The following is a 9563-nucleotide window of genomic DNA, read 5'->3' on the forward strand; positions in this document are numbered from 1 at the left end:
CGGCCGGCAGCCAGTGCCGGCGGCCGTCCGGGCGCCTGCGTCCCACCCATTGGCGTAGACAATTGTAGTACCTCCGGGGAGAAATACCATCACTAGTAAACCTGTCAACCCGCCGAGACCATCAACAACTTAATTTTCTTAGCCAAGCGTGTTGGCAGCTTGTTATTTTCGCGCCAAATTATTCCACAAAATAATTTAATGTAACGACCCAGCTGTGCTTTAAACAGCCAGAGGTACAAACACGTTGCGTCTAAGAGCACCCAGCTTAACCGTTCCCGTCGGCTGGGGCCGGCGCGCGGATAAGCGGCCGCCAACGGCCGTCGCACGCGGTACCTCGCCGAGCGGCGGCCAACGCACTGCCTGCGGCGGGCGGCTCGGATTGAGACCTGGAGATCGGGCGCGCGCGCGGCTGACAGCGCAGTGGCCGGCCGCCCGTGTTTACCGAGGGAGCGTCGCGCGTGCGCTCCGCCACCGACTGTTTGCACGACGTGTTTGCACAGTGATTCGGTGAGTACGATGATGGTGTTTGATTGGATTACCCGCGCTGCGGCCAATGGCAGCCACCATGTGTGTTTGGCAGCCGCCCGCGTGTTTGGCCGCGCTCGGCGATTTGTCACCGCGTGATGAGCTCGGCGGCGGCGCGCGGTGCCGGTGTTCTGCTGCGGCCGCGCCGCCGATCGCTCCGTCACTCGCCGCCGGTCGGGCTGGCCGTGCGCCGGCGCCGGCGGCGGCCGCCCCGCGCTGGGTGGTCCGGCCCGACTGCGTGTCGCGGCCGTCGTCGGCACGGCGCGTGACGCCGGCGCATTAGACGACGCCGGTGGGCGGCCGGCCGAGTGGGTGGTCCGCGCCGAGAGAGCGGCCGCGCCCGGCCCGTTTGTTGTGGAGAGGCGCGGCGTCCCCGCGCCGGCGTCGGAAAAACAGCGGCCGCCGCGCCGAGGGCTCCCGCGATCTGGGGCGGAGCGGCCGGGATCCCCGACCGGAGCTCTGCCCTCGGCGCTGGCGTCCTGGAGAGGGCCGGCCGAGATCGAGGGAGCACTGCCGGCGTCTCCCCGGCTCTGCTGCCGGGATCCCGTGTGAAGTGCCGAAATGCGCCGACTAGTGCCGGGATCCACCACTGTAGTGCTGAAAGGTGCTGACAAGTGCCGGAATCCCCGACTGCGTTGCCGGGATCCCCGACTGTAGTGCTGAATTGTGCTGACTGGCACTGGGATCCTCGGTTGTAGTGCCGGGATGTGCTGACTAGTGCCGGGATCTCCGCTTGTAATGCCGGGATTGTCGACGAGGGCGCTTGGTTGAAATGTCTGGTAGTGGCGTAGGGATTCACAAAGGGATTCACAAACGTAGAGACGGAATTTCCTTCTTATGGGCCGAGATATCCGAACTGTGGTGCCCGGGCCAGGATATTCCAGGTACGGTGCCCGGGCCAGGGTATCCGAGGTATGGTGCCCGGGCCAGGATACCCCAGGTATGGTGCCTGGGCCAGGATATCCTAGGTGTGCCCGGAACACCAACTGTGATTCCGGGACACCGATTGCGCCTGTCGTATGGGGATCACAGATTGGATGAAATGTCATGGCTCTCGACCCGCTGAAGTGCCGATGCCGCTGATGCCCAGTCCGGATCCTGGGTTGTCCCTGCCTTGATCCCACACCGTTTTCCGGACTTGATGGGAATTCGGATCTCGGACTATCGTTCCGGAGTGCACGATTGTCTCACAGTACGGATAGGGTCCCAGTGGACGGGATTGACGGGTAAGTTCGGGGTTCCACACTGTAGGGAACCAAGAAGTTTGATTTACCGTCTTCCCGCCCCGCGTCAAATCAGTCCACGCTGTCTGCTCCGGATCCCGTGCTGTCGGGATCCCGTATCCGCTCCGGAACCCGCGCTGTCCCCGGCGGATCCGGCGCGGCGTGCTGGACGCTGCCTGGGCGGGCTGTGTCCAGTGGCGGGGCTCAGATGGACCCGCTGTCGCCCTCGCCTGTTCGCCTCCCCGGGCGCTGGGGCTCAGATGGGCCCCCGCCGCCGCCCTCGCCCGCCGCCTCCGCGACGGGCTGTGTCCAACGCCGGGGCTCACGCGGGTCCCCACCGCCGCCCTCGCCCGCCGCCTCCGCGACGGGCTGTGTCCAGTGCCGGGGCTCAGATGGACCCGCTGTCGCCCTCGCCTGTTCGCCCGCCCGTCGCCTCGAGCCGGCGTTACCTGACACCGGCGGAGCGAACCGATGCCCTGGCGTCGATTGGCCCTGGGCGTCTCGGCTTGGTGACTCTGCAGAGGTGTGGCCACCGGCCAGGCCAGTGTTGGAATAAGCCCTCCGCTGGCTTTTGTCGGCCCGCCCCAAAAATGTCCACTCCTTTGCTCAAGATGGATGCACTCCCTTTGACTGGGCTGATTGTTTAGTCGATAAGTTGGGCCTTCTTTACGGCAGCTCGCTTTGCCCTGTGCTCAAGTCGGCGTGATGTTACATGCCGATAGGCATTGCAGCAGACCTTGTGGCAGCTTTACCAGTTTTTTGCGAAATTAGTGGTATTTTTTCTCCCGGGCTGTGCCAGCTCTCCATCGTGGCCTGGGCACGTCCCATACCTTGCAGCTCAGCGACACAGTGATGACGCGCGACAGAGGGATGTGGGGCCCGGCCCCGTGATAATTAAGGGGTGCGTGAGACACGTGCACACGGAGACCCGGATAGTCCCCCATGGTCTGGCCTAGAGGAGGCGTTGTGTTAGCGGGTGGTTTTAGATTGCTTTGTAGGCACAGCTGTTTTGGTTTTTGAGAGATTGCGCCCGAAGCATGTCTCCGTTGTATTTTGCATGGAATGAACAGAAGACTTTGGGTTCCAAGGAACGGTTCTTCAACCTCGATAAATCCGAAGGAACTGAAATGGTGCCATTTGTTCTCCATTGTGTTCACACGAAAGGCTTTGAATCGTACATCACAGGAAAGCATTAATCAATATCGCGTGCTCCCTTCCCTCGTAATGCCAATGCTAAGCCCACATGTTTCTGGAATTATTGCCGCGCGAAGGAAAACTTCCAGCAATGAGAAAATGACGAATAGAGCAGCATGCCGTAGTTTCTCTTCGACGTGTGTAACGCGCATTTTCGTCGTCATAGATGCGATGTTCGTCATATTTCGGCGTACGGTGCATCGCCGCACTGCACTGAGCCAGTTAGTTGTCTGGTCGTCCGGCCGCGGACTTCACCGCTGACCTGGGCCAATGGGCGACGCAGACAGCTTGGACATTTGCTGAGCTTGCCGTCTTGTCTCGGCGTCGGGGCGAGTTCCGGGATTTGTTTATGGGAAGTGGCGGTGCTTTCCTTTGCGGAAAATTGATGGGTTGTAGACATGCGAAACAAGTTGTGATTGTCTGGTCACTAAGGCGAAGAACAGCACGACAATCACTGATATGGTCATGCAACTTCGTGATTTTGTCCTTGTAACTTCCGTAGCTGAGCCTCATGAACCTGAATCTGATTTGCGCTATGTGATCGTTACGGCACGACGCTTCAGAACCCAAATCATTAATCAATGAATCCGAACCGCAATGAGGGCAAAGTAACAAGCAAGGGACGATGAACATAACAATTGTATTTTGACATGTGTGTGTATGTGTGTTAGAAAAGCACCATGTCAGATCCGCGATCTCGTACGTTGGGGTGCCGATAGTGCATTGGTTAGTGCGTCTGCTTTAACCACTGCGCGTCTGGGAAAACGGGGTTCGATTTCCTGCTGTGTCCGCCCGTCCTGTCAGGGTGCGAGGCAGGCGACGCCATCCAGCCTCAGCAGCTGAGTGCGTCGTATAGCCCCAATGACGACGATCTCGTACGTCGGTCCGACCACCAAGCAGCTTTGGATCCCGAACAACTACTGACGCGGAGGTTGTGGTTCCTGCCAGCTACATTCGACCTGAACCGGTGCAACGCCAACCTGCAAGCCCACATCATTCGTCGCAAAATCATGCAGGAGGTCGTGTGGGACGCGCCACCGCATGGCGTGCGCCGCGCACGACGCCGCGGAAGGTGACCCGACCGTGTACGACCTATGGCGAGGACCGCAGCCGCCCGGCGCAGCGGGTCGGCGTGAGCGGGAACGACGGGCGGCGCCTGAGCACTCGGACGGTCCCTCCCCTCCCTGCCGATAGTCCGGTTATGGTGCTACCTGGGCTGTCGGCGGTATCTTGGTTTGGCGCCGTTTAGGACGCGTGGCGTCTGGTATGCACTTACCGCCTTTTGACTGCGGACGCAACTCCGTCGTCGGCCTTGACTCTGCGGCAAATATGGACAAGACCAGCGACCGGAGCCCGGATAGTTTCGAGAGCGCGCGAGGGGACAGCAGGTCGTCTGCGTTTGAATTACCATGCACCGGTCTGCTCTGGGGCGGCCGAGCGTTTCCCCGCGTCTTTCGCCCCGCGAATGAAGGCGATTTGCGCTGGCATGCACTGCTGGGGAACGCCGAGTGAAGTCGAATGAAGTCGTTGACAACCGTACAGGAATTTGCATGTGATCCCTGACAGTGAGATCATGCGACAAACCACTCAGCATGCAGCAGCGGATGACTATCTGGGCAGCGTCTCACCCGTGTGAATCTCCGCTGTGTTGGACAGGACTACTCAGACCAAGAGTGGCCTTCAGCGCTGTGCAGGGGCTGGAGCCGTGCTCAGGAGGTTTGTCAAAACCGCTGACGAGTGGCCCTCGGCCCGGCTGTGTGACGCTCGCTGAGGTCCGGTCCCGGTCCCCGGCTTCGTGCCCGTGACCCGCGTCGGCTGCCGCGCGCCGCGGCCGGCGAGCGAGCCGCCCGGCGGCCTTAACGGGCTCCCGGGCCTCGGCGGTGAAACATGAGAAGCGGGCGCCGAGCAGGGGGCTCGTGGGAGGCGGGCGGGACGTGAGAGAGCCTGGGCTATGACGGCGGAAAATAACGCGGGGCGCAATCAGGGAGCTAATGGTGTGGTGTGTTCGGGCTGCCGGGGACCAGCTGCCACCGTACTAATGCATGAGGGAACACTTGGCTGGGGTCGACACTGGATCATATCTGACGGTTTGGACTTGCACCTGGCACCTTGGACAAATATGACTGCCATCCATTCTGCCTTGGTGCTGAATAAAAGATCTGACGTTTCGAATTTCCGTTGTCGAGCATGATGGATTTTGCCCGTTAAAGTTGACAGCGCAATTTATGAGCGGCAAAAACATGACAACTTGTTGAAGGGCTTTCAGTGCAAGCACCATTCAGATCGCATTATAGATACCACGGCATACTCCGTTTACTTACCATATGCATCAAAGCAAGGAGGTGGAGGTAGGGCCACTTCATCGCGGTACCAATGCATTGCATTGATGCATTCGTATTCAGATTATTCACTTTTTACCGCGCGTTTGGTGCCAGTGATTTTAGATGGATCAAAGAACTGTGGTTTGGGCCTGTGTATTAAAAACACATTTATTCAGGCCAGCGGGGCTTGCATAGGGAGACACTTCCCGATGAGAATAAAACTGTGCTTACACAGGTGTGTAACTAGATGAATCGCGTCGGACTGACGCGAAATCTAGTTAAAAAGTCAAAAATAACGTATGGTCCGTGTTGTTAAATGGATGCCCGATCCAAGGCCCTAGCCCCATCTATTTAACGGTGTTTCCCAAACGGTGTTCTCGGGCCAGTTATGCGGAAAATTGTGCACTTGCGCCTGGTTCTGTGGGTATCAGCGTTTTGGCGGGAGATTTGTCTGGACGCCGAATGCTGTGTAGTTGTGGACCAGTGTCTGAAATTTGGTTTTGGCTCTTGGGGGTGAACAAAAATATTAAAATCACGGCTTGTGGTGAGAACAAAATAACCCAGGTGAACCTGCGCTGCATTCACAGCTGGCACTAAAGGACATTCTGTGGCAGCAGATGACAGCAAACACTATGCTCTAGCTGGTCTCAGTGATTGCCAAAGACGGCTGCTTGCGATTCTTAAATTGTCTACCTTTCTAAGTAAGTGCTTCCTTCCTAAGTCTATGCTTACACCTACTGTATTTTTTAAGCTATGGGGCTGACAGAAAGTTGTGGATGTTGATAATGCTATTGTAAAGGTATTAGTCCCAATACAGGCTGATAAAAGCAGATGCGTGAAATGTTGTGCACCTGTTGCACCATTCCCCGGAGCACATAATTAATGCCAAGCTTATGATTGAAATGTCAAGCAAGACATAATACAAATAGGAGCATCTGGGGCATGGTAATTAGAGCAGCTGCATTCTAGCAAAGGTACAATCGTTCTCGACCAGAGGAGAGATTCTGGGTCATTGTGATACCCGCTTAGGCTTTTACTGACCTAGATGTACTTAATTTAGGAACAAGTGTGTAGCTCCCTATATTGGATAGGATGCTAGCCCCTCCTCAACTTTGAGAAAAAGCTTGGCCAAAATGAGGGAGAACATGGTTTGCACCATTTGTTTGGGATAAAAGGTTTCTCTGCTCACCCGCTCCACAAAGTTATGTACAAAGCTACACCATCTGGGACGTCAGGCTGCTGCGTGATCGGGGCTCGGAGGCCAACGCAGCAGGGGCGGAGGAACTATTTCATCCTCACAAAGCAATCCAGCCGCACAAAGTTAGCATCACTACATCTACTCACCGGCGTTGAGTCTGATACAATACTTTTCTCAGTGTATGACACGGAGCTAAATTTATATATTGCTTTAGAAACCCTGTTTTAGCTTTATCCTCAGATCATAATCTGTGGCGACGCTCTATAGATCGATAGGAAAAATTATATGATTTTGTTTAATGACCCTTTTGTGCATTTTCAATGTATATTCAGCTCGGATTTTTTGGTGGAGAATATGCCTTCTCTCCAGTGCTAATTCCTCCCCAAGAGCCGGAGACTCGCGGAGCCGTGGTTTTCCGCGTGCCCAAGCGAGTGTTTGGGATGGTGTTTGACGTCACCATTGCACGTTCCGTACAATATCCATTTTTGATAGTTTCAAACGCGACTTTAATGGAAGTGCCATTGAAAAGGAAGTACAATTTATTTATCAATATATAATTAATTCACCATATTTAGAGGTACATTTAAATGTGACATCCCATACCAACGTATCAACTTTCGTGCAATCTAGATACGTTGAATCGTGCCATGCACGAGATGTTCTCTGCGCTTCTCCCTGGCCCGTCAAGAAACGTCGCTGTTATTTTGAATACGGGCTCGGGGCCCAGTGTATGGGCGCGTCGATATCGTTGCTGGTCGGTGGGTGGGTTAAACATGTGCTGGCGAGCAGTAACGGACTGGGGCACAGAATGCATTGCTAGGAAAAAATTGTGTGATGGTAGAGAGATTCGGCTGTAACCCACAAGCAATATCCGTCGTTCAGCCGTCAGTGTGGCGCGCGATTCTGTCGAAGTTGCGGGAATAGCTTGCCTCCATCTGACGTCGCCCACAGAGAGCAATTTTTGGCATTCTTTCCAGTGTATATTTCTGGAGAACAAAATGTATTGGGGCTAAAAACATCAAGAAAACCCAAGTTTCAGATACTGTTGTGGACCCAAGACGGACCCCGTTCGGGGCGATCGCCGCATGTTGGTACTGCCGTTATGACAAGTTGCGCTGGTTTGGGCCAGTGTTTGAAATTGGGCTTTGGCTCCTGGGAGAGAATACAAATTCTTAGATCACGGATTGTAGTGAGAACAGAATAACCCTGTTGAATTTGCACTGTGTACACAACTGGTACTGCAGGACATTCTTTGGGAGTAGTTGACAATGAGCATTATGCATTAGCTGGTTTCAGTGATTACCGAAGACCGTTGAAGATTGACTGCTTGTAATTTTTATTTTTTTTTACCTTCCTAAGTAAGTGCTTTCTTCCTGGGTGTATGTTCACACCTGATTTACTCTTTGATACTATGTGGCTGAAAGGGGTTTACATTGACAATTCTACCCTAAAGGTGAGTCTCAATTAAGACCGATAGAAATCAATGCTTAAGATGCTGCCCACCTGTTACATAATTCCCCAGAGCACATTATAAAAAGGATGATTGAAATGGCATGCAAGCCAACATTATATAAATGGGAACACCTCGGACATAACAGTTAGTGCAACTGCCTTCCACCCAATGTACAATCTCTCACCTAAGGGCCAGGTGCTAGCGCAATGTGATGCCCACATAGGCCTCCACCGACCTAGATATGTGTAATTTGGGACCAGGAGTGTAGTTTCCTATTCAGTTGGGCAAGAGTCTAGCCTCTTCCCACAAATTGGTGAAGAAATTTGGCACAATGCAAGGACAGTATGGTTTGCACCATTCCTTGAGGTTTAACGGTTTTCTCCGCTCACCTCTCCACAAAGCTGTGTGCAAAACCAAACTATTTGGAACTTCAGGCTGCTGCGTAATCGGGGCTCGAAGCACAATGCAGCAGGGGCGGAGGAATTATTTCCTCCGCTCAGAGCAAGCCAACCCTTCATAGCTAGCACCGTTATATGAACTCACCGACGTTGAGTCAGATGCAATTATGTTCTCAGCGTATGACGCTAAGCTGAATTTATGTATTGTGCTTATCTGTATCATCAAGCAATCCCACTATCCCCGCCCGACACGCCTCCTGCACGCGGCTCCAAAAAAAAACCGTCGGAAGGCTACAAAAATGGCGCGCACAGAGTAGCAGTCTTGTACGACATGCCCACTGTCAGTCAAAACCCGGTGCTGATATTGCTTTTCTAGGATCTAACAGATTTTGCATAAATTATTCATCGGCAAAACCCAGCTTAGATAAAAGGTGAATCTCAAAAGCGATGTTTTAAATGCAAAACCAGAAGTTCTGCTCAACGGAGAACAAGACACCCGCTTTAGCTTAACACTCACACCACAATTTGGTGGCAACGCTTTAAAAAGTGGTGGAACAAATTGCGGGCTGTTATTAAATGCCCTTTTTGCGCGTTCTCATCCTGTACTGAGCCCAGATTTCTTGGTGGAGAATATGCATTCTCTCCATTGCTAAATCCTCTCCAAGAGCCGGAGACTCGCAGAGACGTGGATTTCCGCGTGCCCAAGCGAATGCGTGAGACATTGTTTGACGTCACTGTTATACCTGTTATACTGTTAATGGAGATTTAATAAAGGTAACAATTAAAAAGGATTGAAACCTATTCTCTACCCAATAAATAATCAATTTGTTACGTTGATATGTATACGTTAGTGTGACATCATATATTTTGATATCAATTGTATTGTGTTGCAATGATTTCAGCGTGCAATCCAGAAGCATTAAGTCATGACGTAAACGAGATGCTCTTTTCTCTCCGTTCTCCCTGGCTATCCTTCCCGTTAGGAGAGGCGGTTGTTGTTTTGAGTGTGGTCTCGGAGTCGGGGGTCTGAGCACGTCGGTGTTGTTGGTGGACGGTGGATAAGTTAAACGTGTGCTGGTGAGCAGCAACGGACTGAGGCACTGAGTGCATTGAAAGGAAAGATTGTGTGATATGGAAAAGAAGAATCGGCTGAAGCCTGCAAGCAGTACCCCTCGTTTAGTCATGGCGAGTGTGGCACGTGACACTCTCGATGCTTTGGGAGCGGGCTGTTTCCATCTCACGTTGCACACA

At 53.5% G+C, this 9563-nt stretch overlaps 1 protein-coding gene across 2 annotated transcripts in view; it reads left to right on the forward strand.

Moving 5' to 3' along the window:
• The first annotated feature begins 400 nt into the window (after positions 1 to 400).
• Positions 401 to 9563, forward strand: part of LOC119096066 (growth arrest-specific protein 1) — a 30436-nt gene continuing 21273 nt past the window's right edge. For both annotated transcript variants that reach the window (XM_037218925.1, XM_037218926.1), the window contains exon 1: positions 401 to 507. The gene's annotated coding sequence lies outside the window, so the exon portion shown is untranslated. The remainder of the gene's footprint in view (positions 508 to 9563) is intronic.

This window comes from Pollicipes pollicipes, unplaced genomic scaffold (assembly GCF_011947565.3).
Source record: "Pollicipes pollicipes isolate AB1234 unplaced genomic scaffold, Ppol_2.1 Scaffold_4219;HRSCAF=4965_pilon_pilon_pilon, whole genome shotgun sequence".
NCBI lineage: Eukaryota > Metazoa > Arthropoda > Thecostraca > Pollicipedomorpha > Pollicipedidae > Pollicipes > Pollicipes pollicipes.